Source organism: Eschrichtius robustus, chromosome 1 (genome assembly GCF_028021215.1).
Source record: "Eschrichtius robustus isolate mEscRob2 chromosome 1, mEscRob2.pri, whole genome shotgun sequence".
NCBI lineage: Eukaryota > Metazoa > Chordata > Mammalia > Artiodactyla > Eschrichtiidae > Eschrichtius > Eschrichtius robustus.
Genome location: NC_090824.1, coordinates 85,054,246 through 85,079,128, shown reverse-complemented (window position 1 = coordinate 85,079,128; position 24,883 = coordinate 85,054,246).

The following is a 24,883-nucleotide window of genomic DNA, read 5'->3' as shown; positions in this document are numbered from 1 at the left end:
TGGTAAGGTGTAAGATAGGGATCCAGTTTCATTCTTTTGCATGAGGTTGTTCAGTTTCCTAACAGTAATTGAAGAGACTATCCTTTCCCCATTATATATTCTTGGATCATTTGCCATAAATTAATTAACAATATATGCATAGGTTTATTCTGGGCTCTCTATTCTGTTCCATTCATCTACGTGTCTGTTTTTATGCCAATACCATATTGTTTTGATTACTACATGTTTGTAGTATAGTTTGAAATCAAGATGTGTGATTCCTCAGCTTTGTTCTTCTTTCTCAAGATTACTTTGGCTAATTGTGGGCTTTTATGGTTCAGTACAAATTTGGGGATTGTTTCTTCTATTTCTATGAAAAATGCTTTGGAATTTTGATAGGTATTTCATTGAATCTGTAGATCACTTTGGATAGTATGGACATTTTAACAACATTAATTCTTCCAATCCATGAACACAGAACATCTTTCCATTTATTTATATCTTCAATTCTTTCATCAATGTCTTATTTAGTTTTTAGTGTACAGATCCTTCACTGTTAGATTTATTCCTCAGTACTTTATTCTTTTTGATGCTATTGTAAATAAGATTTTTTTTTAAATCTCTCTTTATGATAGTTCATTTTTGGCATATAGAAATACAGCTTATTTATACATACTGATTTTGTATCCTGAAGCACTACTGAATTTGTTGACTAGTTATGACAGTTTTCTGGTGGAGCCTTCAAGCTTTTCTCTATGTAGTGTCATGTCATCTGTAAACATAGACAATTTTACTTCTTTCTTTCTGATTTAAAGACCTAAATGTAAGGCCAGACACTATAAAACTCTTAGAGGGAAACATAGGCAGAACACTTTGTGACATAAATCACAGCAAGATCCTTTTTGACCCACCTCCTAGAGAAATGGAAATAAAAACAAAAATAAACAAATGGGACCTAATGAAACTTAAAAGCTTTTGCACAGCAAAGGAAACCATAAACAAGATGAAAAGACAACCCTCAGAATGGGAGAAAATATTTGCAAATGAAGCAACTGACAAAGGACTAATCTCCAAAATTTACAAGCAGCTCATGCAGCTCAATATCAAAAAAACAAACAACCCAATCCAAAAATGGGCAGAAGATCTAAATAGACATTTCTCCAAAGAAGATATGCAGATTGCCAACAAACACATGAAAGGATGCTCAACATCACTAATCATCAGAGAAATGCAAATCAAAACTACAATGAGGTATCACCTCACACCAGTCAGAATGGCCATCATCAAAAAATCTACAACCAATAAATGCTGGAGAGGGTGTGGAGAAAAGGGAACCCTCTTGCACTGTTGGTGGGAATGTAAATTGATACAGCCACTATGGAGAACAGTATGGAGGTTCCTTACAAAACTAAAAATAGAACTACCATACAACCCAGCAATCCCACTACTGGGCATATACCATGAGAAAACCATTATTCAAAAGGAGTCACGCACCACAATGTTCATTGCAGCTCTATTTACAATAGCCAGGACATGGAAGCAACCTAAGTGTCCGTGGACAGATGAATGGATAAAGAAGATCTGGCACATATATACAATGGAATATTACTCCGCCATAAAAAGAAACAAAATTGAGTTTACTTGTAATGAGGTGGATGGACCTAGAGTCTGTCATACAGAGTGAAGTAAGTCACAAAGAGAAAAACAAATACCATATGCTAACACATATATATGGAATCTAAAAAAAAAAAAAAAAAAAAAAAGGTTCTGAAGAACCTAGGGGCAGGACAGGAATACAGACGCAGACATAGAGAATGGACTTGAGGACATGGGCAGGGGGAAGGGGAAGCTGGGATGAAGTGAGAGTGTGGCATGGACATATATACACTACCAAATGTAAAATAGATAGCTAGTGGGAAGCAGCCACATAGCACAGGGAGATCAGCTCGGTGCTTTGTGACCACCTAGAGGGGTGGGATAGGGAGGGTGGGAGGGAGACGCAAGAGGGAGTAGATATGGGGATATATGTATATGTATAGCTGATTCACTTTTTTATAAAGCAGAAACTAACACTCCATTGTAAAGCAGTTATACTCCAATAAAGAGGTTGATAAATAAAAATTAAAATTCCAAAATTAATTCTAATGTGATACTAATTGGGGAAACATTATATGTATATATTAATTTGGGAGAAATTGACATCTATAAAATTTTCAATCTCACTATGCATTTATTCAATTCTTTTCTTATGTTCTTTAGTGAAATTTTGAAGTCTTATTCATACAGTTCCTGAACATTTATTATTGACTTTATTCTAGCTTGTTTAAATTTTGGGTGCTGTTTTGAACATGATTTTTTCCTATTATATTTGAATTGGTTATTTATTAAATTTTTTTCTATTTATTTTATAATTGTGCAGTTTACTGAATTCTCTTATTACTTCTAATAGTTACTCAGTTCATTCAGTTATTTTCTAGGAAGTTATAGAATTGTGTTTTTATATTTTGGTGATGATGGTGATGACAATGATGATTATGATGAAGAAAAAGCTGTTGATTTCTCACTATATCAGTGGTTAAGCACAGTGTTTATAAACATACACTTTAGAATTAGAAAGATGTGAACTTCTGCAATAGTTATACTTTTTTCCCTTTTCTCTTGCATTTATAATCTTCCAAAACATGTATTTTGTAAGGGATGTTTGTGGGCATTCTTATCTCAGTCCTGTCATTAATGGTAATGCCTCTGGTGTAGCACTTCCAAAAATGATATCCCGTGGATCATTGGTCCCACAGAGTGCTCAACCAAAAAAATTGCACTGTTAAGTAGATTTAGATACAATGCAAACTACATCCTCTACTTTAAGATTCACAGTGCATTTTAGCACTTTAAAATCATCAATAATCAGTAATTTTACATTGTAATATAATATTCTCTAACCTAGTGTTTCCAGAACTTTTATGATCTTGGAACTCTTATAGAACTCCTATTGATATCCCAGCAATGGTGTGTTATTTTGAAAAAAAAAAAAATGCTGCTGTTATTTAAATTTCTGAATCTCTATTCATGTGAGATTGGCTAGTCTAGAATTTTCCTTTTTTGTCTGACTTTTTTATCAAGGTTAAATTAGTTTAAAAAAATGAGGCTATCTTTTTTTTCTTTGCCCTCTGTTTCTCCTTTTCTTTTGTAGGGAATAGTTTATATGGCATAGGAATATTTATTCCTTGAAAGTTTAAATTAACTCATTTATGAAACTAAACTTTTGCTTATTTTGATGTTAATATTTTCAGAATATGTGCTCATTTTCTTCCATGATTACTGGCAGGTTCACAAGACATTTTCATTAAGCAGTTTGAATACTATCTGCTTTCTTTCAAACAACCCATTTCATCATGATTTTCAAATGTATGTGCATCAGGTTTTAAGACAAACTCATACATATTATTTCATAGAATAACATTTTAGTTTTTAAATCTTAATAAGTGTTATAAATAATTTTTTATTTCTAATCTTTACTTATATGTTTCTTCCTCCTACTTGGACTATGCAGAAGATTATTTCCCAAAGTAGCTTCCAGGTAATATTAATTCGGATATAAAAAAATTAGGGAAAAGATCTATGCTCAGAAATGGGGGGTGGAATGGAGAATTAAACAAGTTAGACAAGGTTTTAACTACCAGGTTTCTTTGACATGTTGATTTACCTTGTGAATCTGAATGTAGCATTTGCAAAATTTATTCGGCAAGAAGCTCCTTATTTTTTCAATTTACCATTTCAAAAAATGCTGTTGTAGAGGTTCATCTAGTTAAATTTTTTCATTTAAAAGAATCACCTCTAAAGTGGTTCTGAGATTCAGTTTTCAATGTATAGAGATGAGAGAGTTGTTCCCACACAGCACCAATTAATTCTCCAGACACCAGCTGGGTGTCCTACAATTCAATTTAATTCTGACACTGTCTTCCCAAAGATCACATCAGATTCTATAGGTTAAGGGTTCAGTCCTATAAGACTGCCCCAGCTCCCACTTCAGACACCAGTCACAAGCCCAGGTTGTTACCTGTGCTTCTGTCTGACTGGCCATAGACCAGAGGCTCCCACAATCCCCTCCTTGGGTTCAATTAATTTGCTAGAGTGGCTCATAGAACTTAGAGAAATATTTTACTTACTTGAGCACTGGTTTATTATAAAAGGATACAACTCAGGAACAAGTGGTAAGGAATGCACAGGGCAAGGCATGGAGAAAGATTTGTATGGGTGTCCATGCCCTCTCCAAGCTCGCCACTCTCCCAGCACCTCCATGTGTTGACCAACCCAGAAGCTCTTTGAACCCAGTCCTTGGGGTTTTATTATGGAAGCTTCCATACATAGCCTTGATTGACTAAATCATTGACCATTGGCAATTGATTCGATCTTCATCCCTTTTCCCTCTCCCCTCCTCAAGGGTTGCAGGAGGCAGGACTGAAAGTTCCAAACCACTAATTACTGGGTTAGTTCTCCTGGCAACCAGATCCCTTCCGTAGGTGCAGTCCAAAAGTCACCGCATTAAAATAACAAAAGTCACCTTTTTTGCTTCGAGCAATTAGAAAATTCTAAGGGTTTTAGGAGCTCTGTGCCAGAAATGGGACTAAGACCAAATATATATTTCTTATAAACCACAATATCACAATGTCTCAATTCATGTATTTTTCTTTTTTCTAATGCATTACATTTTGTTTTATCTATACATGTTTCTTTGCCCCAATTTCCTTAGATTTATTTTATTTTCATTTTTCAAACATCTTGAATTGCAATAACTTGTTCAGTTTTTACCTTTTCTCACTTAATAAATAAAGCATGTTGTGAGGTGATGGAATGTTAATTAGCTTGAATGTAATCATTACATAGGTATACTTATATCAAACACAACATTGTACACCTTAAGTATATACAATTTTTTATTTGTCAGTTACAGTAAGTCCCCTACATACGAACGGGTTCTGTTCCGAGAGCGCATTCGCAAGTCCAATTTGTTCATAAGTCCAACTAAGTTAGCCTACGTACCCAACTAACACAATTGACTATATAGTACTGTACTGCAATAGGTTTATAATACCCTTCACACAAATAATACATAAAAAACAACAAACACAAAAAATAAAGAAAACATTTTTAATCTTATAGTACAGTACCTTGAAAAGTACAGTAGTACAGTACAACAGCTGGCATACAGGGGCTGACACTGAGTGAACAGGCAAGAAGAGTTACTTATGGAGGAGAGAGAGGAGGTGGGAGATGGTAGAACTGAAGGATTGTCATCAATAGGAGACGGAGGGTAAGCTGCAATTTCACTCACATCTGAGGCTGATGAAAAGCATGTTTGCATCTTTGAAAGTTTGCACCTTGAAGGTTTGTATGTAGGCGACTTACTGTATATCTCAATAAAGCTGGAAAATTTAAAGCATGTAAAGCTATGAATTTGACTCTGAGTACAGCTTTAACTATATCTCATAAGTTTTTATAATTTGTAGTCTTAGTATAATTTTCTAATATTTCATAACTATATTCCTGATTTCCTCTTTGGTAACAGAATTACTAAGTAAAGTGTTTCTGTTTTTAAATTTCCAGTGATTTTAATGTGATGTTTTTAAATTGTGTAGTTATATTGCTTTGCTACAGGAATATGCCTTCTAAATTTTTTGCACTAGGGAACTGAGTGAAGTTTTTCTTATGATTAGTCATGACCAACTTGTGAAATTTCTGCAGAACTATTTTGCTTCTGTCAATCTTAATATTTCTAAAAAATTGTACTTTATTCATTCATTTTGCACATAACAATTCATGACTTATACATATTCATTGTGCATTTTACCTTTTTATCATGAACATGACTATTTTCCATTATTTTCTGCCTTGGATTACACTTTTTTGATATTACACCTACTGCTTTCTTTTTGCTTGTCTGTTTAGTCATTTTGTTTGAAGGAAAGATCTTACAGAAAGTACATGGTTTTGTTTTGTTTTTTTGAGATAGCTTTTAACTTGTGCATTTTACTGCAATAGCTATATGTTTATTTTATTTCTGTCATAATGTTTTCTGATGTTATAAAAATCTTTTATTTTTTATTGTGTACTGTATAAATCATAGTATCATTTGTTTTTATCCTCTTAATCTTTTTATTTTCTAAGCTATACTTTAAGCAATTTTGTTCTAATCAGTATTTTAACGAGTTAAGCAATAGCTATTAGCTCTCCTTCCTGACCACTAAGGACATTAACAACATTGGTATAATTTGTTTTCTTCCTCTCACCTTCTCATTCTGTGGTGATTTTTGGCATTATCCAGGATTTATTATATCTGGTTCCTTATTATTTTTTTACCTTATACTTTTCTTTTAAAGTAATATTTAGAACTTCAATTCAGTTTTATAATCTTCTTTGTGAGATATTTAATCTAAATTCTATTGTTTCATGGTTTTAAAATTCGTTGGCAATTTTTTTAACAATGCAGTTTTCCTATTACTGAATTTTTCATCTTGAAATATCCTTCAGTCATTTGAAATATCTGTTGGAGTAATATTTTAAGAAGAGTACATGAGTGGTTTACTTACCAAGTCCTTCAGATATGAAACTCTCTTTCTGTTACTATCACGCATAAAAGCTAACTTTGTGCAGGGTACAGAAGGGGCCGAGAAAGTCATGCTAGCAAACTGGTTAGAATACTTTACTCCCACAGGCATCTTTTCTAACATTTTAAAACTATGTTTAATTATTTTCTGTTAACTAACTATATGAGTCCTTAGACTATTGAGAATTATATCTTTATTGCTGCTGTATAAATAGTTCTTTCAAACATAGTCTTTAATTTTTATGATTCAAGCTTCAAAAGGTGTTCTTAATTTTAATTATATGAAATTTGGTGAAAATTTCCATAATTTTTACAGATAATATTCACACTATACAGATCTCAATCAGGCCAATCAATAGTTGGCTTTTGCTTTTAAGACTGAAGACCCCTAATATTCTTCATATTCATATCTCTTCATTTCTTTTATTTTAGTCTTTTCTTCCTAATATTATTTATTTTTTCTTGATTCACCTCAAACGCATGCCAAATTCAAGGTAATGTTATATATATAAAGAAAAGTTTCTATTTTTGTTTTCAATGGGTTTCTTATAGATAGGCAAATTATTTTGGCCCTTTCACAATAGATAACATTGAGACATGTATACTTGGGAACTGTTCATAATGGCTTATTGCCAAGACCCCTTTATTTTATACATACAGTTTGGGTTTCAAGCTCTAAGCCCATTCATCTGCCATTTTTCTGTCAATTTGTAAGATTCATAGGATTCATCCGTAATTACATCATTGTTCACTTAGATCTAAGTCTCACTGGTTTGACTGTTTAAAAATAGGAAATGAAACAGTACACTTACTCCAAAGGAACTATCTAAAAGTGGCAAAGAGAAAAAACAAGTGATGTACCATATACTATAAAGTCTTCACAATTGTGGACTTTTGAAGTGAAAAATTAATATAAATAAATCTCTAAGGACTTGAAACACACTGGCTGTTTTGGTATTCTCTAGTATAATGAAATTATTAATTAGACTTTTTTCTAATATAAAGTTTTGTAGAGTCATTAAACTGGGAGATATGGGAATTTTGATAAAGCTTTTGATAATATTCAACATTGATATATGATAAAAACTCCAGAAAGTGGACATAGAGGGAACATACCTCAACACAGTAAACACCATATATGAAAAACCCACAGCTAACATCATACTCAATGGTGAAAAGCTGAAAGCATTCCTTCTAAGATCAGGAACAAGCCAAGGATGCCCACTCTCACCACTTTTATTCAACATAGTTTTGGAAGTCCTAGACACAGCAATCAGAGAAGAAAATGAAATAAAAGAAATCCAAATTGGAAAGAAGTGAAACTGTCACTGTTTGCAGATGACATAATGCTATATATAGAAAATCCAAAAGACAGCACCAGAAAACTACTAGAGCTCATCAATGAATTTGGTCAAGTTGCAGGATACAAAATTAATACACAGAAGTCTGTTATATTTCTATACTAACCAAAAAATATCAGAAAGAGAAATTAAGGAACAGTCCCATTTACCATCAAATCAAAAAGAATAAAATACCTAGGAATAAACCTACCTACGGAGGCAAAAGATCTGTACTCCAAAAACTATAAGACACTGATGAAAGAAATTAAAGATGACATAAGTAGATGGAAAGATATACCATGTTCTTGGAGTGGAAGAATCAATATTGTTAAAATGACCATACCACCCAAGGCAATCTACAGATTAAATGCAATCCCTATCAAAATACCAATGGCATTTTTCACAGAAATAGAACAAATAATTCTAGAATTTATATTGAAATAAAGATCCCTGATAGCCAAAACAATCTTGAGAAAAGAGAATGAAGCTGGAGGGATCAAGCTCCCTGACTTTAAACTATACCTACAAAGCTACAGTAATCAAAGTAGTATGGTAGTGGCACAAAAACAGACACATAGATCAATGGAATAAGATAAAGAGCCCAGAAATAAACCCACACACTTATGGTCAATTAATCTATGACAAAGGATGCAAGAATATATTTAATACAATGGAGAAAAGACAGTCTCCTCAATAAGTGGTGCTGGGAAAACTGGACAGCTACATGTAAAAGAATGAAATTAGAACATTCTCTAATACCATATACAAAAATAAACTCAAAATGGATTAAAGACCTAAGTGTAAGACCTGATGCTATAAAACTCCTAGAGGAAAACCTAGGCAGAACACTCTGACATAAATCACAGAAATATTTTTTTGGATCCATCTCCTAAAATAAAGGAAATAAAAACAAATGTAAACAAATGGTATTTAATTAAACTTAAAAGCTTTTGCACAGCAAAGGAAACCATCAACAAAATGAAAAGACAACCTACTGATGGGGAGAAATATTTGCAAATGGAATTAGCACAGTTTTTCTCAAACAAAATTTATTCATGGCCCTAGTTTTACACATTTCAGGGAAGTTTTTCCTGTCTTATAAATTTAATAGCAAGCAATTGAATTATTTTCTCCAAGTTCAAACTCACTTGTTTAAAAGTCCTATTTTATCTACACTTTAAACAATTACATGTAACTACGAGAAATATTTTGCTATCAAAATTATCACTTGAACAAAAAATCTCCCAAATATGTACACTTGAAAAATAATATAATACAACATAATGAGTAAAGGGAAAATGAAGTGCAAGATGGTAACAAACTGAGTCAATAACTATCATGGGAGAGAGAGTCTATAGATCTGGAGCCTGATGTAGCACACAGTTCAGTAAGACCAGCATTTTATATTTCTACAGAAAAAGGCTATTTTAAATGTAAATCATTTTTGAATGTCAGTAAGTTGTAAATATCTCATTAATTGCCCTAATAAAATCTATATTGTCCTCAAGAAACTTCAATCTAAAGAACAGAATAGTCCTTCTATAGGATAAAGATTTATGAGCTACAACATGTGAAATAATTCAGATATTAAATTTATTAAACCTTGACCTCACAGTATCCTTTATTTTGACTAAAGGACAAATAAGAATAGCTATAAAAACTCCAAACTATACACCATACTGAAATTATAAAATATAGATTTATTAGCTATTTAATGAGAGTAAGGTTATAAACACAGGAGGTAAAATTGAAAACATTAGCCTCATTTGAATTTTGTACAAATCAACTTTTACTTACATTTGAATAAATATGATCAAAAAGGAAAACAATAGTTGTCACTTGAAAGTATTTCTTATTGCTAAATTTTAAGAAATTCAAGGTTTCATTTTTATTGCAGTTTTTTTTTTTTTTGAAGGCTTGTCAACGTACCCAGAAGATTAAACCAGATCTAAAGAAACATCTACTAGGCCATAATATATTATCTAAATATTTAAATGACTTAATAAGATAGACTATAATGGCTCCAAAGTATACATTAAAGACATATGGGTGCACTTTAAGTTCCCTCTGTGGATTATGATTACCTTGCAGGGTGAGTGGCATGACATCAGTGTGGTCTGCTTGGTGCATAGCAAGGAAAATCTGTGGAAAAGAAGCCATAATAACAAGACCTAGGACTATTCTATATGCCTTTAAGAGTCTCGAACTATGGACTTTGAGGGATACCTTCAGTAATACTGGGTGAATTATGACTTCAGTCATTACAGTATTGCTTGGTAATTCAGGAAAAGAAACACCAATGTCCAAACTACTTTTGATCTAAACTATTTCTCTTAGCAAAACGCCCTTCACCAGAAATCTTTCTCAGTGATGCACCACTGTAAGAGGTTGTTCATCTACCTTGTCCTTAAAATCTATGTGCTCTATTATTCTGACTTGGCACAACTTTCTAAATTTCCCCAACCTTTGATTAGAAATTTGAACAAGAGAGGTCAGACCTCCCAGTGGTGAAAGGATGGATTGTTTGATAACTGCCTTGCTATATGAAGAAAATGATGTCAGATGTACACTTTATATCACATATAAAGGCATATTACAGGTAAATACCTAAATGTGAAAACTAAAACTATAGAGCTAATATAAAAAATTATAGAAAAATATTTTTGTAAACTTGAGGATGGAAAGAACTTTCTTCAGTAAGCCAGCGTTATAAGGTAGGACATTGATGGTTTTGATTGCATTAATAAGTAAGTATTCTATTCAGAAATGATACCATATGCAAAATTAACAGAAAAAATAGATTGGAAAAAATAGACTGTCAAAAACTAATTAGGAACCAGGACAATTAAATGGGGAAAGAACAGTCTTTTTTTTTTTTTTTTAAATCTTATTATTTATTTATTTATTTTATTTATTTTTGCCTGTGTTGGGTCTTCATTGCTGTGCGTGGGCTTTCTCTAGTTGCGACGAGTGGGGGCTATTCTTTATTGCAGTGCACGGGCTTCTCATTGCAGTGGCTTCTCTTTGTTGCAAAGCATGGGCTCTAGGCATGTGGGCTTCAGGAGTTGTGGCTCACCGGCTCTAGAGCACAGGCTCAGTAGATGTGGCACATGGGCTTAGTTCCTCTGTGGCATGTGGGATCTTCGCAGACCAGAGCTCGAGCCCAAGTCCTCTGCATTGGCAGGCAGATTCTTAACCACTGCACCACCAGGGAAGTCCCAAGAACAGTCTTTTTAACGAATAGTGCTGGGACAACTGAACATCCACAGGCAAAAGAATAAAGCTGGACTGCTTACTCATACCATACACAAAAATTAACTAAAAATAGATTATAGATCTAAATGTAAGAGTTAAAACTATAAAACCTTTAGAGAAAACAATGGAGCCAATCTTCATGACTTTGAGTTAGGCAACACCTTCTTTGATATGAAACCAAAAACACAACTGAAAAAAGAAAAATAGATAAAATGGACTCCATACAGTTAAAAACTTTTATTTTTCAAAGGACACCAACAACAAAGTGAAAACATAACCCACAGAATGGGAGAAAATATTTGCCAATCATATAACTGATAAGGAACTTATGTCCAGAATATATAAAGAATACTTAACAACTCAACAATAAAAAGACAAATAACCCAACTTAAAAATGGGTAAAGATTTTAATAGACATTTTTCCAAAGGGAAAAATAAAAACTAATAAATGAAAACCACAATGAGATACTGCTTCACAGCCACGAAGACAACTATAATTTAAAATATAGGTAATAATGTGTTGGCAAGGATATGGAAAAATTGGAACCCTCATACCTTGCTGGTTGGAATATATATTGTGCAGCTGCTTTGAAAAACTATTTGATAATTCCTCAGAATGTTAAACATTGAGTTATCATATTATCCAGCAGTTCTACTTCTAGGTATATATCCCAAAAAATGAAAACATATTCACATAAAAACTTGTACATGAATGTTCATAGTAGTGCTATTCATAATAGGCTAAAAGTGGAAACAATCCAAATGTCCAACAACTGATGAATGGATAAACAAAATTTAATGCAATGGAATATTATTTGGCAGTAAAAAAGAATGAAGTAGTGATACATGCTACAACATGGGTGAACTTCAGTAATAGCATGCTAAGTAAAAGAACCTAGTCACAAAAACAAGATTTTTATGATATCATTTATATGAAATGTCCATAATAAGCAAATCTATAGAGATTTGTGTGGCACGTGAATTATATCACAATAAAGGTTTTTTTAAAACACGAAGTAGGAATTTTTTAGTTTTCACTAACGTAAGATGTTAACATTAGGGAAAATGAGGTGACGTGTATATTGGAACTCTCTGTATTGTTTTCAACTTTTCTGTAAATAAAAAAGTATTCCAAAATAAAAGTTAAAAATAAAAACTAGCTAGAGTTTAACATCTAGTACATTAAAGAATTCCTCAATGCAACAACATAAAGATTGAAAATCTGGTAGAAAAAAGGAAATTAATAGATAAATCAGAGAAAATGAAACATTAATGACTAAAATTTTATAAAGAATTTCTCATGATTTAAATGAACACTGTAAAATAAAATAGAACAATGGCATAACTCTTTATGAGATGACAAATATCACAAAGTCAGATATGTCAAGTTTTATTGAAGAGATGTGGGCAAACGAGCACTGTCTCGTTGGGAATATAACCTGGTGCAGCCATTCTGAAGAGCAATAGGGCAATAGCTAACAAGATTAAGTATGCAAGTACCTAATCCCATCCCCAGGCATGTACTCCAAAGTCACTTGTATGTAATTTCACAAGGGGAAAGATGTTAAAATGTTTATTGCCATGGTGTTTGTGATGGTGAGATGGTGGAAGCAAGCTATATTTCCATCATGGAAAGAGTAGATATGTAAAATGTGGGAGGTGTAGAATATGAAATACTCTTGAGAAGTGAGAAGAAATTAACAAGAGGTTGTTTTTTTTTTCCCCATTAAAGACAGATCCTAAAATTGTGAAAAAAATGAGTGATGAAAATGAGATAAAGCAATATTGGCAAAATAATAGTCTTTATGTAAATTAAAGCTATGTATACAAAAAATATGCATTTTTAAAAATATATACATATTCAGAGACATTTTTGAAGTATTTTGTGTGGGGGGCCACTGAAATACTGTTAGGGCATAGTGAAAGGTGTACATGTTAAGGTCAGGAATAATGGGAACAAAACAAAATAAATAAAAAAATAATATTAAGGAAGAGAAGTGTTTTAAGTACTGTTACTCAACCTTCTGCCCTCGAGGTCCAAAAGGAAAGAAAAGGCATAAACACAAATGTAATTCTAGAGCATTATGCACACAAAAATATTGATTAAAAAATACTCATTTCCTTCAAATGATCAAACTAGATATAATAGTTTTGTGTTGTTTGTAAAGGTAGTAATTAATTTTATTCTTTTTCCTTCACTGCTAAACTTTTGAAAAGTTTTTCCCTACTACTATACTACATTGATCTCCAGCAATTTGAATTCTGCATCAGACCCTTTGAACACCACTCTTGCAGGAGGTTGCAGTGACATCCTGTTTTGTCACTTTACAAGATCTCTGCAGGTTTTTTATATGGCTTCTCCTCATATCTTGGATTCAGAAAAAATTCACCTTCAGTGGATAAAGAAAATGTTATACGCACACACACACACACACATACACACATTGGTATATGAGTCTGCCTTTAAAAAAAGGAAATTATTTCATTTGTAGCAACATGGATGAACCTGAAGGACATTGCCCTAAGTGAAACAAGTCAGACAAAGAAAGACAATATTGTGTGATATCACTTGCATGTGGAATCTAGAGTAGTCCAACTTACAGGAGTACAGAATGGTGATTGCTAGTGGCTGGGGAGAGGGGTAAATTGGGAGATGTTGGTTAAAGGGTACAAAATTTTAATTATGCAAGATAATTATATGAGTTCTGTAGATCTAATGTACAGCATGGTGACCATAGTTTAAAACACTCTATTTTACACTTGAAATTTGCTAAGAATTTAAGTGTTCTTAGGAAGGAAGGGAGGGAGGAAGGGAGGGAGGAAGGAAGGGAAAGAGAAAGAAATTAGTAACTAGGTGGTGGCTATGTTAATTAGCTTGATTATAGTGATCATTTCAAAATGTACACACATATCAAAGTGTCAAGGTATACAAATTTTAATTGTCAATTATATCCCAATAAAGCCGAAAAGAAAGAACTCATCTTCCGCATTCTCCAGGGACTCCCACCACCTGACAGTCTTTCTCACAAAGCGCAGCTCTTCTTCCTCTGCCCACCATTAACAGGAGATACTTCCAAATGTTCTCACCTTGGCTCTCTTCTCTTCCTCTTGATATCCGTGTCCAGGTAAATAACTTCAGATATTACCTCAATATGACTGATTTCCCGAAAAGCAGACCAGAATTTCCAAAATATCGCCTAGCAGATGTGCTAGCACCAGCAGCACCTCAAACCGACCAGACCTCAAATTGAATTAACTTCCCTCACCGACTTCCTCCTCCTATTGTATTCTCAATCTCAGCGAGACTGTTCTAGTCACATAGGCCGGTGGCCATTGCTAAAATAGCCTTTGCTTCCACAATCCACACTCAGCAGCCAATGAGTCACTTTTATTATACATCCTCAGAGACTTCTAGTATACAATCCTTCCTCTTCCTTCCCACTGCTACCACTAACTCATATCTGCTTTGCCTTGCAAATGGTAAGGAATTCTATTTTGGTGTAACTTTGAGCCAAAAGATACAAAGTATACTCCTGGAAGAAAAGGAGGTTGGTAAAGTAGGAATCAGAATAGGAAAAAACCCTAAGGCAAAGGACAAAATTAGGGAAAAGACCTACAAATCTCTTTTCCAGGGAGAATAATTTTTAAGAGTGCTTTTCTGATCACACATTGGCCAATTTTGTGCTTTATTTTCATGGGCATGTCATTCTCTAACACACCTGTTCCTAACCCATTTTAATTCTATTTCCTGGTGTGAATGTTCTGCTTCACATAGCCTAACTCCTTACTGTCTTGATTGACTCTGTCATATTAGAAAAATCGTTTCCCAAAGGAATTTTCCTGGCTTCAGTTTCTTACCTGTCATTCAAATTTTAAAATCTCATTCTTGAAAGAAGAGATATCATTTTTCACCTACTAGATTGGCAAAAATAAAGAGAATGATTCTATGCAGGTGTGGGAGAAAGAGTTTGGTCTCCAAAGAGCTATAAACGGGGGCAATTTTTTAGAGGCTAACTTGTACATCCAATAATGCTTTTTAAATATGCATATAATTTGAACCAGGGATTCCACTTTAGAACCATATCCTACAGAATTGCTTGCATAGGGAAGTAAGGATGTTCTTTGCAGTATTCTCCATAGGAGAGGAAATTTGAAAACCCACTTAAAATGAGCGTCAATGGTGAATATTTAAATTATGGCATATCCATTTTATGTGATTCACATTTGTAAATAATTTTCACATTTTTAAGTAATGAAACTGATCTATGTACACTGTATGGAAGTATATCCATGGAAAAAATTTAAAGAATAATCTCATTTCTTAGTAAAACAAAGAACAACAAAAATATACAAATTCAAGTGCATGTGTGTTGTGTGTGAGGATGTGAGGTATAAATATCATATAATTGTATGCATATTGCTTAAAAATTTTTTAAAGGGATATATATTACCAACCCTACCTCTCACAGTGTTTCCAGCTTATTTTTGCTCCCCCTTTTCTGAATTCCTCTGCCATGTTCCAAGGCCCTCCCATATGTCTTGTTGGAACTAGCAATTCTAAGTTTGTTGAGTAGCTAAATCAAATCTTATATATGTTTTACATTTCCTGCATTGCCTATGTAGGTACTCGAAAATACTTGCTGAGTTGGGTTACCTAACCTATGTGAGAGTAGAAAGATATTTTAAAAATATGTTCCAAAATATATATGTTTATGCTTGACTTAGCTTAGAATGGAGTATCTAATAGGATCCTCTGGATGTATTTCAAAATCCACTAAATTACAAAAAAATTAATGGCTAAGGAAGGGAACTAATTAGCAATCAGTCAAAAACTAGACATGTATTGGGTATTCAGCAAGTCAGCATAAATCTTTCTAATCTTTGAGTCATAGTTTGATTCTGTTAAAGAGCCTAATAGTTAGGAACAAGAAGAGAGAAAGTGCATCTTGTTGGCCAGTAGGGGAGGGAGAGAGCTCAGGATCTGATAAAGTAGTGCCAAAGGAAATTTGCTACCAGGGATGATATTTAATAAGTCAACATAAACCAAAAGCTTACTTCTACCTGAAGAAATAGAGCATTGGACAATATATGTTTTCCCAGGGGAAAAAAAAATGGCCCTGGAAATCTCCAGTATTACCACTACTTCCCTTTTCATTATACTAAGTTCCACAAGTTTTCCAGAGCAAATACAGCAAATAACACATAAAAAAGAGTGTTAGTACTGTGTAGGCATTTTCACAACTTAGCATTTTAAGAAATACTTTGTATTACCCAAGTCTGTAATTCTTATAACGTGCCTACAAATAAATAAATACATTATACATTTATATAATATGTATGATATATATATATATAATACTCATATACCCATTTTCAGATAAGGACCAGAGAGGTCAAATAGTTGTTCAGAGTTACACAGCTGTAGGTTTCAGTACTAGAATTCAACCTGGATCGGTATAATTCCAAGCTCTTTTCCAGATTCCTTCTCACTCTACAGTGTGATACAACATATTATTGAAATTGATGAAAATAAGAAAATTAAGTGCCAAGCTATTTCAAATAAGAAGTCCCATCAATTTATTTACCTATAAAGTGAAGATTGCTATACTTCCTAACTCATAGGTCATGTGTATACAGTGCCAATTTCAGCAGCTGGCTTATAGTAAGGTCTCAAGAAATATTAGCCAGTGTTACTGAGGACACTATAGATCAAATCACTCATGTTTTATTGAAATTTGTTTTAGAAATTAGTGTCAGAAAATAATTGTGTTGCTCTCTTATACCCCTACCCCCATAGAACTAGGTTGTGCTTTCTCATCCTTATAAAGAAGGCTAGGTCACCTAGGGCAGTGATTCTCAAATTGGGGGTGGTATCTGGAGACATATTTAGTGGTTACCACAGAAGGGGAGGGAGGGAGGTACTACTGGCATCTAGTGGTTAGAGACCAGGGGTGCTGCTAAACAGACAGCAATGCACAGCACTCTACAACAAAGAATTATCCAGTCCAAAGTGTGAAAATGAGGTTGGCCTAGGATATTTCTCTCCTTGCCAGGACTGCAGAGAAACTCACAGCAAAACTTTCACTCTCTCATCATTCTACCCATTTCTTACATTAGTACAGACACCTTACTTTTATAACTTTATCACTTTTTGCCATAAAATGCTTCAAATTATTTTTGAAAAGAAGTGAGTTATATATAAATTCAATAAATTTAATTTAAAATGTGTGGGTGAATCCTCCAACCCCATGTGCCATCTTTCCTGATTGATTAGTGGGTAAGTCAACGTGCATTCAGTTGTTCTTATACTTATAGAACTCACTGCTAAATTTTATGTAGCACCCAGAACAGTGTCATGAACAGATAAATGAGGTTTACAATGATTATGATAATGACCTTTCAGCACCTGAAATATTAAAAGGAGTCACAAAGCAGAATGCTGACAATCAATCAATACATGCACAGTATTTATTGAGCTCCTGTAATGAACTCTACTCTGTGCTGGATGCTACGAGGGAGAACTATGTCTTAAACTTCTTTTACGTCCCTTGAGGAGTGCTTAGTCAAGTTCAGAAGAGAGAAAAAGAGTGATACTTTAAAACATGAAATAGATATAAAACTATGTGTCCCTATGTGCTAGGTTGTGTAGAACAGTTAAGTTGCAGTGGATTTCTCATAAGGTAATTAGATACAATGATTAAAAATATTTATTATTAGAGTTTTGCCTATAATTAAGTAATGTGATCATATGTTAGAGTCATTGAAAATCTAGGTAACCCCTTTTTTATCCAAAATTAAATTATTTTAATTTCTAAAACTAGTTTACACACAAATGAAGATAGTAATTTTACTTCCTGAATGTAATAGAGGAGCCTCTGGCTTGTGGTCTCAGCCTAATCTAAGAAGTTGAGGGGCTGATACTGCATTTAATAAATCCCTAGCATATCTGAAGTCCACCCTTGTAATTCTTAAGCTGGTTTAATTTTCAGATTTTAAACGTCTATGGGATCCAATAGAATTTATAAATTTGAGAAGCAAGAGAACTGTTTCTTTATCATATTAAATCAATGATACTATTCAGGCCAGAAACTGAACTGATTATTCACAACAAACTAGTTTATGAAAACCAACAAACCTTATCAAGGAAAGATCAGGTGTTCTCCAGAAAGACTGCATGTTAAAAATGAAGATGCACACAAGTTCCCTGGACTTTTTCTTTGGATGCATAATGTGAATATCTGGCTGTGAGATAGTTCAGAATGTAACTGTGTGTTACGTGTGGGACACTTGGCATTCTTTACCTTCAGGGTGGCAATTACCTTCACAATTGCATGCACATGGAGAAGAAAATACACTCCAAATTACATTGTGAACTCTGGAGATTAGTGCATCATTTCATGGACAGTTGAACCTGTGTCCCACATAAATGTTTCCATAGCAAAACAAAGAACATCATTATGCCGTCTTCTAGATTTCCAAGGAGTTTGCATTAGGGTTTTGCCACCTGACTTCCATTACAGGGAATGGGAGTCAGGGGGCTGAGACTGCAAGCCATGCTTTGAAAATTTAGGGGGATGTCTCAGTGTCTGGACTTAAACATTCATCTTTGTGCTCTTTGGTGGCAATTGAGTTAAGATGCATTGCCTCTTCCATGCCTTTTGGGAATGGAATTATATACAAATTGTGTCTGTGTAGTCAAGTATATATACCATAACATATGTAGATGTAGAGCACTTTAAGCCTGCAAAAGGAGTTTAAAATGCTTTATAGTTTGAAGTCAACCTCTGAGTTCTTGACCCTGTAGGAAAATTTGAATAATGACTTCCTGCGTTATTGAAATTGTGAATTAAGGCAGTGTTTCCCATTCTGAGAGTTGTATTGTCAGGGTGAAGGAAATCTCTAAACTTGGAGCTGTTTGATCAAGTTGGGAAGATTTCCTTTGGCTCTTAACTATCACCACTACCCCCTCCCCATCTTGTCTCACCTTTACTCATACTCACTGGGTCATGCCCTTCATTTATAGAACACGGAGTTTGTTTATAGGCTCAGTTTCATGGTTTCTGTTCCATTGTACCCAAATTGCTTGCAGTTATAGTTTTTCAGAGTTTCAGTTATTGTGCACTCTTTCCCCCGAATTCTTCTTTCTACCTTACTTTCTTTCCTTAACTAAGTTCAGTCTATTCTTTGCATAGAAATTTAAATATAGTTCTGACACATAAAAACATATAAAACATTCAGTAATGCTTATAAATTATGACCAGTTTTTAGAGAGTGCACAATCATAAAACAGTGAGTAAAGTGAAATACAAAGATTAAAGAGCCAACAGCAGAAGTGCACATATAGTCAAAGCCATGACACCCAGATCCAAAAATCTCCACTTACCAAGATTCCCCAGGCCTCTACCAATCTTACTTCCCTATTAAGCCCTGGTTATCTGGTAGATTCTCAGACAAGGTCTCAGTTCCTGAGCCTATCAGATACTTACCACTGAAATGATCTCAGTCACATTACTAATGGACTTGTTTCCTTTAGTCCAATTCCATGGCTTAGAATTCAAAATGGGATATTACAATTAGGTCTTAATAAGATAGGTCAGTATTCATGAATTTAGTCTAAAGAATCTGGGGAGAGGGTCCATTAGTCTGGGAACTATGTTATTGGAAATGTTCAAATAGATATCTAAATCATAGAATATTAGCAACTAATATGAAATGTCAGGGGAATTCCATGAAGCCAGCTACACTTCTGGCAATTGATCAACAGTCAGGAGAACCCTAGAACTTCAGCCAGCTTTGGAAGACCTAAAATTACAGCCGTCAAGTATTGTTTCTCAAAACGTCTGGAAACTCTGAAAGGCCTATGTATTACTTAAGGCTGTAGTTGCATGGGTTGGTCTCATAGCAATAATATTTATAGCATAATAATGCCTATATTTATGGTACTGTGAGAAGTAATCATTTCTATTATAAACTTATTTTTAAAGCCAACATACCCTTTTAAAATTAGAATTATTTTTCAGCAGTAGCAAATAGAGCATATGGGTTAGGAGGTCCATATTCTGCAAGATTAATCTGTTTAAAAACTGTTTCTCTGTTCTAAATAATGGAATCACAATTCAGATGTGCATTCAAATACAGAAAGAAAATTGGGCTTCATCATTTTGTCTTTTTCAGAGATGATTAATTTTCCTCATGACTGCCCTCCTCCAACATAAGGAAAAAGTAGGCTTACAATACAATACAGTAACTATAGACCTGTACAATAATTTAAACTATTTTAAGGTAAAAAACCCTGTGGTAGGCAGAATAATTGTCCCCAAAGATGTTCATACCCTAATCCCTAGAACCTGTGAATATTTTATATTACATGGTAAAAGGATATTTCCATGGAATTAAGGTTATAGACGTTGAAATAGGGAGATTAAACTCTTTTTAACCAGATGGGCCAAAGATAATAACATGGGCCCTTAACGGTAGGCCCATGTAAGTAAGAAGAGGAAGACAGAAAATTTTGCCAGACAGATATGATGGAAGAAGAGGCAGGACAGATTTAAAATATGAAATTTGACCTACCATTGAAGCTTTGAAGATGGAGGAAAGGGGCAAGGATTGCTGGCAGCATCTAGCAGTCTGGAACAACTCAGTTTATAGCCAGAAAGGGAGCGGAGACCTCAGTCCTACAAATGCAAAGAGCTGAATTCTGCCTACAACCTGAATGAGCAAGAAAACGGATATTCTCCTAGAGCATCCAGCAAGGAATACAGTCCTGCCGACACTGACTTTAGCCCTGTGAGGCCCCTGTCAGACTTCTGGCCTCAGAACCAGGAGATTAGACACTTGTGTTACTTTAAGTTGCTAAATTTATGGTAACTTGTTATGGAAGCAATAGAAAACTAATTCATACTCTCATTATTTTTTCCTCTCCCTCTAAAAGCCTCCAAAATGGTATGGGGACATATGGAGAGGAGTGTGGCTTTTCTGAATTCAAGACAGTGGAGTGAAGGGCCTAAGAGCCTTCTGTTAGAGCTAAAGGTGGAACTGGTGTGACCTGTGACTTCACAGCCAGGACTTCCTGTCCCCCTCATCGTTTTCTGACTTGCTGGGCTTCCGGAGGCTTCAAGAGGCCCAGAAGCCTCTCTGAGCCTCGACCTGTACAGAAATCTCTGAGACAAGGAAATGAAGAGACTAGACTATCTGCCTGTTAATGGAGAGGGTAGACGAGTTTGCTGAAGGAGAGAAACAACACAGGGAGTCCATACACAAATGAGTATCTTCATAAATTGTCTAGCTATATAAGGTCTTCACTGCACCAATTCCCAAAATATCTGTATATAAGCAGTAAGTGTGGGAAGGAAGAAGACTTTATAATGTAGGACCAAAAGCACGGGGTTCAAATCCAACCTCAGCCACTTAGGAGGTATATAATCATGATCAAGTAATATAATATCTCTGATTTTCAATAGTTTCACAATCTGCAAAATGTAAAATATAACACCTCCTATATTAGACTGTTGTGAAGTGTAAGTGAATAATGTAGGTTAAGCATTTAACAAAATGTTTGTTTTGTCTGTCCCTGTTAACAAAATCCTTTTAGGCCTAAGAGTTCATATTTTTATCTGTCTCGTTTCCTTCAGGCTTTCAGTAGAAAAGGCACTATTCTCAGATGCTTTCAAATTTGATTTCAGTTTATCTCTAAAATAATTTGCTAATCCCCTACTCTACAGATTGTTTATTCTACTGGACTACTGATTTACTTACTTGTTTATATACCTCCTAAAATATTATTTATGAGAAAATATTTAAAATCTATTATTCTCACATCTAAATTTACTACATAGTTATGTTAAGTGCAAGAAAAATGGATTTTGTGATTAATTTTACTTGATTTTTTATTATTATTAGTCTTTCAATCATTGGAAATACCTGATATTTTCTATTGTAAAAGAAAAGTGTAGACACAACCTCCTTAGATTTATGTATTGAAAGCAAATTTTAAAATTACTGTGCAACAAAACAGGTACATTCATAAGTCTTTTCAAAATATACCTGCACAAATAAAATGCCAGCGATGTTTACAAAAAATTTTAATGAATTTTAACAGGCTGTGAATGAGTTTCCACAAGAGACAGGAGGGGAATACAACTATTACTCATCAGCAGACTAGTAAAATTAAGTAATCTTATGAAAATGGTCTACATCAAGCAAAAAGCAATATATCTATAGGAAAATAGAGTTGGGTTCTTCTTTTAATGTAACGTTTTTATAAATATAAAATGCTTCAATGGCAAATAATTTAACTGAAATGTTGTAAATCCTTTCAATTCATGGTCAGCCATAAAGAAACATATTTCAAGGACACACAGTGACAGGAACTGTGATGAAAATTGAAGCAAGCTCATCAGGTCTTAGCCCTTGCTTTTAGAAATAGTTTTGATACACTTTTCTCTGTGTTTCTCAGTTAATACAGAAGAAACACTGCACTTATTTCTATTTGAGCTGATGTTACATTTTTTGGTCATGAGTCTTTAGTTTTCTTTCAGAAAATAACTTGATAACAGAACTTCATAAAACCATCAGTGACTAATACCATAATCTAAGCATGAAAATAGGACTTCACCAAATCAGGTAGCACAAATAATTTATATCAGTACTGAAGTTATTCACTTTTCTATTTGTTTTTATTTCTGTTGAAATCTTTGTTGATGTGAAATTATTATCCACGCTTTTTAGAATGGGAAAGAAGTAAGTAGATGAGGACGAAGTGATAGCATGGGTTAGTGCAAATGTGCACAATAAAAACGCAGTAGGCTAGCTAGAGAGAAGTTTTGGAGTGTAATCACTTCTGAAATGTATTTCTAAAACTAGTCTGGTCTAATCTCCAGCACTGTAACAAAATGACAAGTAATCATCCCACACTAATATCTTTCATAATCTTAGAGATTCTACAATGGCCTTAAGTAATGCATTCCAATATCTTAAAATGCTCTTGAATCAAAAGTTTCCTCATCAGTCTCTTCCTGATGTGATTGGTATCTCTTCCCTGTTTTTTGTGGGGGGTTTTTTTGCCTGCATAAAAAATGCAGAATAACTACAGCCCACTCCTAAAATCTTACCCCTTCAAATTTTTGAGAGCAAAATTACAGCAACATTTCCAAATTTTACATTATTGCAGAGAGAACGCTCTACTGCTTTGTAACTCTCTCTTACGGGTGTATTGTGAAAGATAATAAAAGGACCACATGATTAGTTTTAAAGAAAGATTGATGTACATAGCCCATGTTAGCATGAGTTAGATACGTCTGATTATCTGATGGGCTCCTTTATGAATAACGTACATTTTGAGCCAGAGCTGAATTAAAGATGCGTGGGGCATCCCTGTTAAGTTAGTCAGCAAAACAGCCAGGAACATGCTCATAGTTATTTTTTATGATCTATCAAATTGAATCACCAATCCATTAAATTTAAACTTCTAGCATGTAGCAAATCTGTAATTAAACTAAACTAATTAACATTTTATTCTCATATGAAGAATGCATTTACTCTGTTTATATGGGATTATATTTATAAGATTTTCTACAGACCATCTGCGTGGTCTCTTCTAAAGCACCATCTATCTTATAGCATATTTCCTTAGCAAAAAAAAAAAAAAAAATCTGTTGGTGCAGGAAATTTATTCACTACTAAAAAAGCCTTTTCCAATTTAGAAACAAAAAAAGAGGTACAATATATTGTCAACTAACTCTGACTGCCTAGAGAAAGATTGATTGTGTTTGCAAACCATATGTTTGATATCTAAATCATGTTCAGAGTCTTTCATTCATGATTGCAGATTGATACAGTCCTCCTCGAAAAATGTATTTATCTTTTCCAGCACTCATCAAACACTAAATACCCAACTAGACTGCAAGAAGAATCTTTAATTCCATCATTTTACTCTGGTAATTGCTTTTCCTTCCTTATGTTTAACCAGAGTAAATGAACTATAATTTTAAATTTCTCTTGACACTCACTATCAGATGCTGCATAAAACACAAGCAAGGTGAGGAATGATGAAAAAGGCAACAGAAATAAAAATCTTTTCTGCAACAAAAAAGATGTTGCTTATGTGGGTCAGAATCATTACTACAAAGACATCCAGATGCCTTACATCCTATTAATCCCAAATCAGGTACCAAACACCAATGCCTCCAAGGGGTCATGTGTAAGTTGAAAGGCAAGTGCCCCGCAGAAGGGGGAGCCACCTCTGAGCTGCCACTGAGTTGTTGCCAGGTGGGGGGGGGGCCAGCCCTGTGTGCCTCCCTTCTAATTTTTTCCAGAAAGACCAAAATTCTGATAACTTTTGTAAAATCTCTTTACTTTAAAATGTTGGCCACCTCGCCTATTTGATATTGTTGTTGTAATGCTGTCCAGGCCAAGGAAAGTGCATGTGAGAAGAATTCAATCAACCCTTGATCTCTCAGTTTACCATCTCTTCCTCAGATTTTGTTGCCAGGTAGTATCCTCAACTTCAGAATAACATCATGAGATACACTTTCTAACATTAAGAGTGAGATTTTCTGCTTTCCATATATATATATAATTGATATTATTCAGTGGGGAGCTAGGAAAAGTTAGTTGCAGTCGCATTTCTGCCACTGTCTAGTTTTGAAGCTTACAGTGATAGCAACAATCACAAGCACACACATTAGTTAAGTACTTGCTCTTT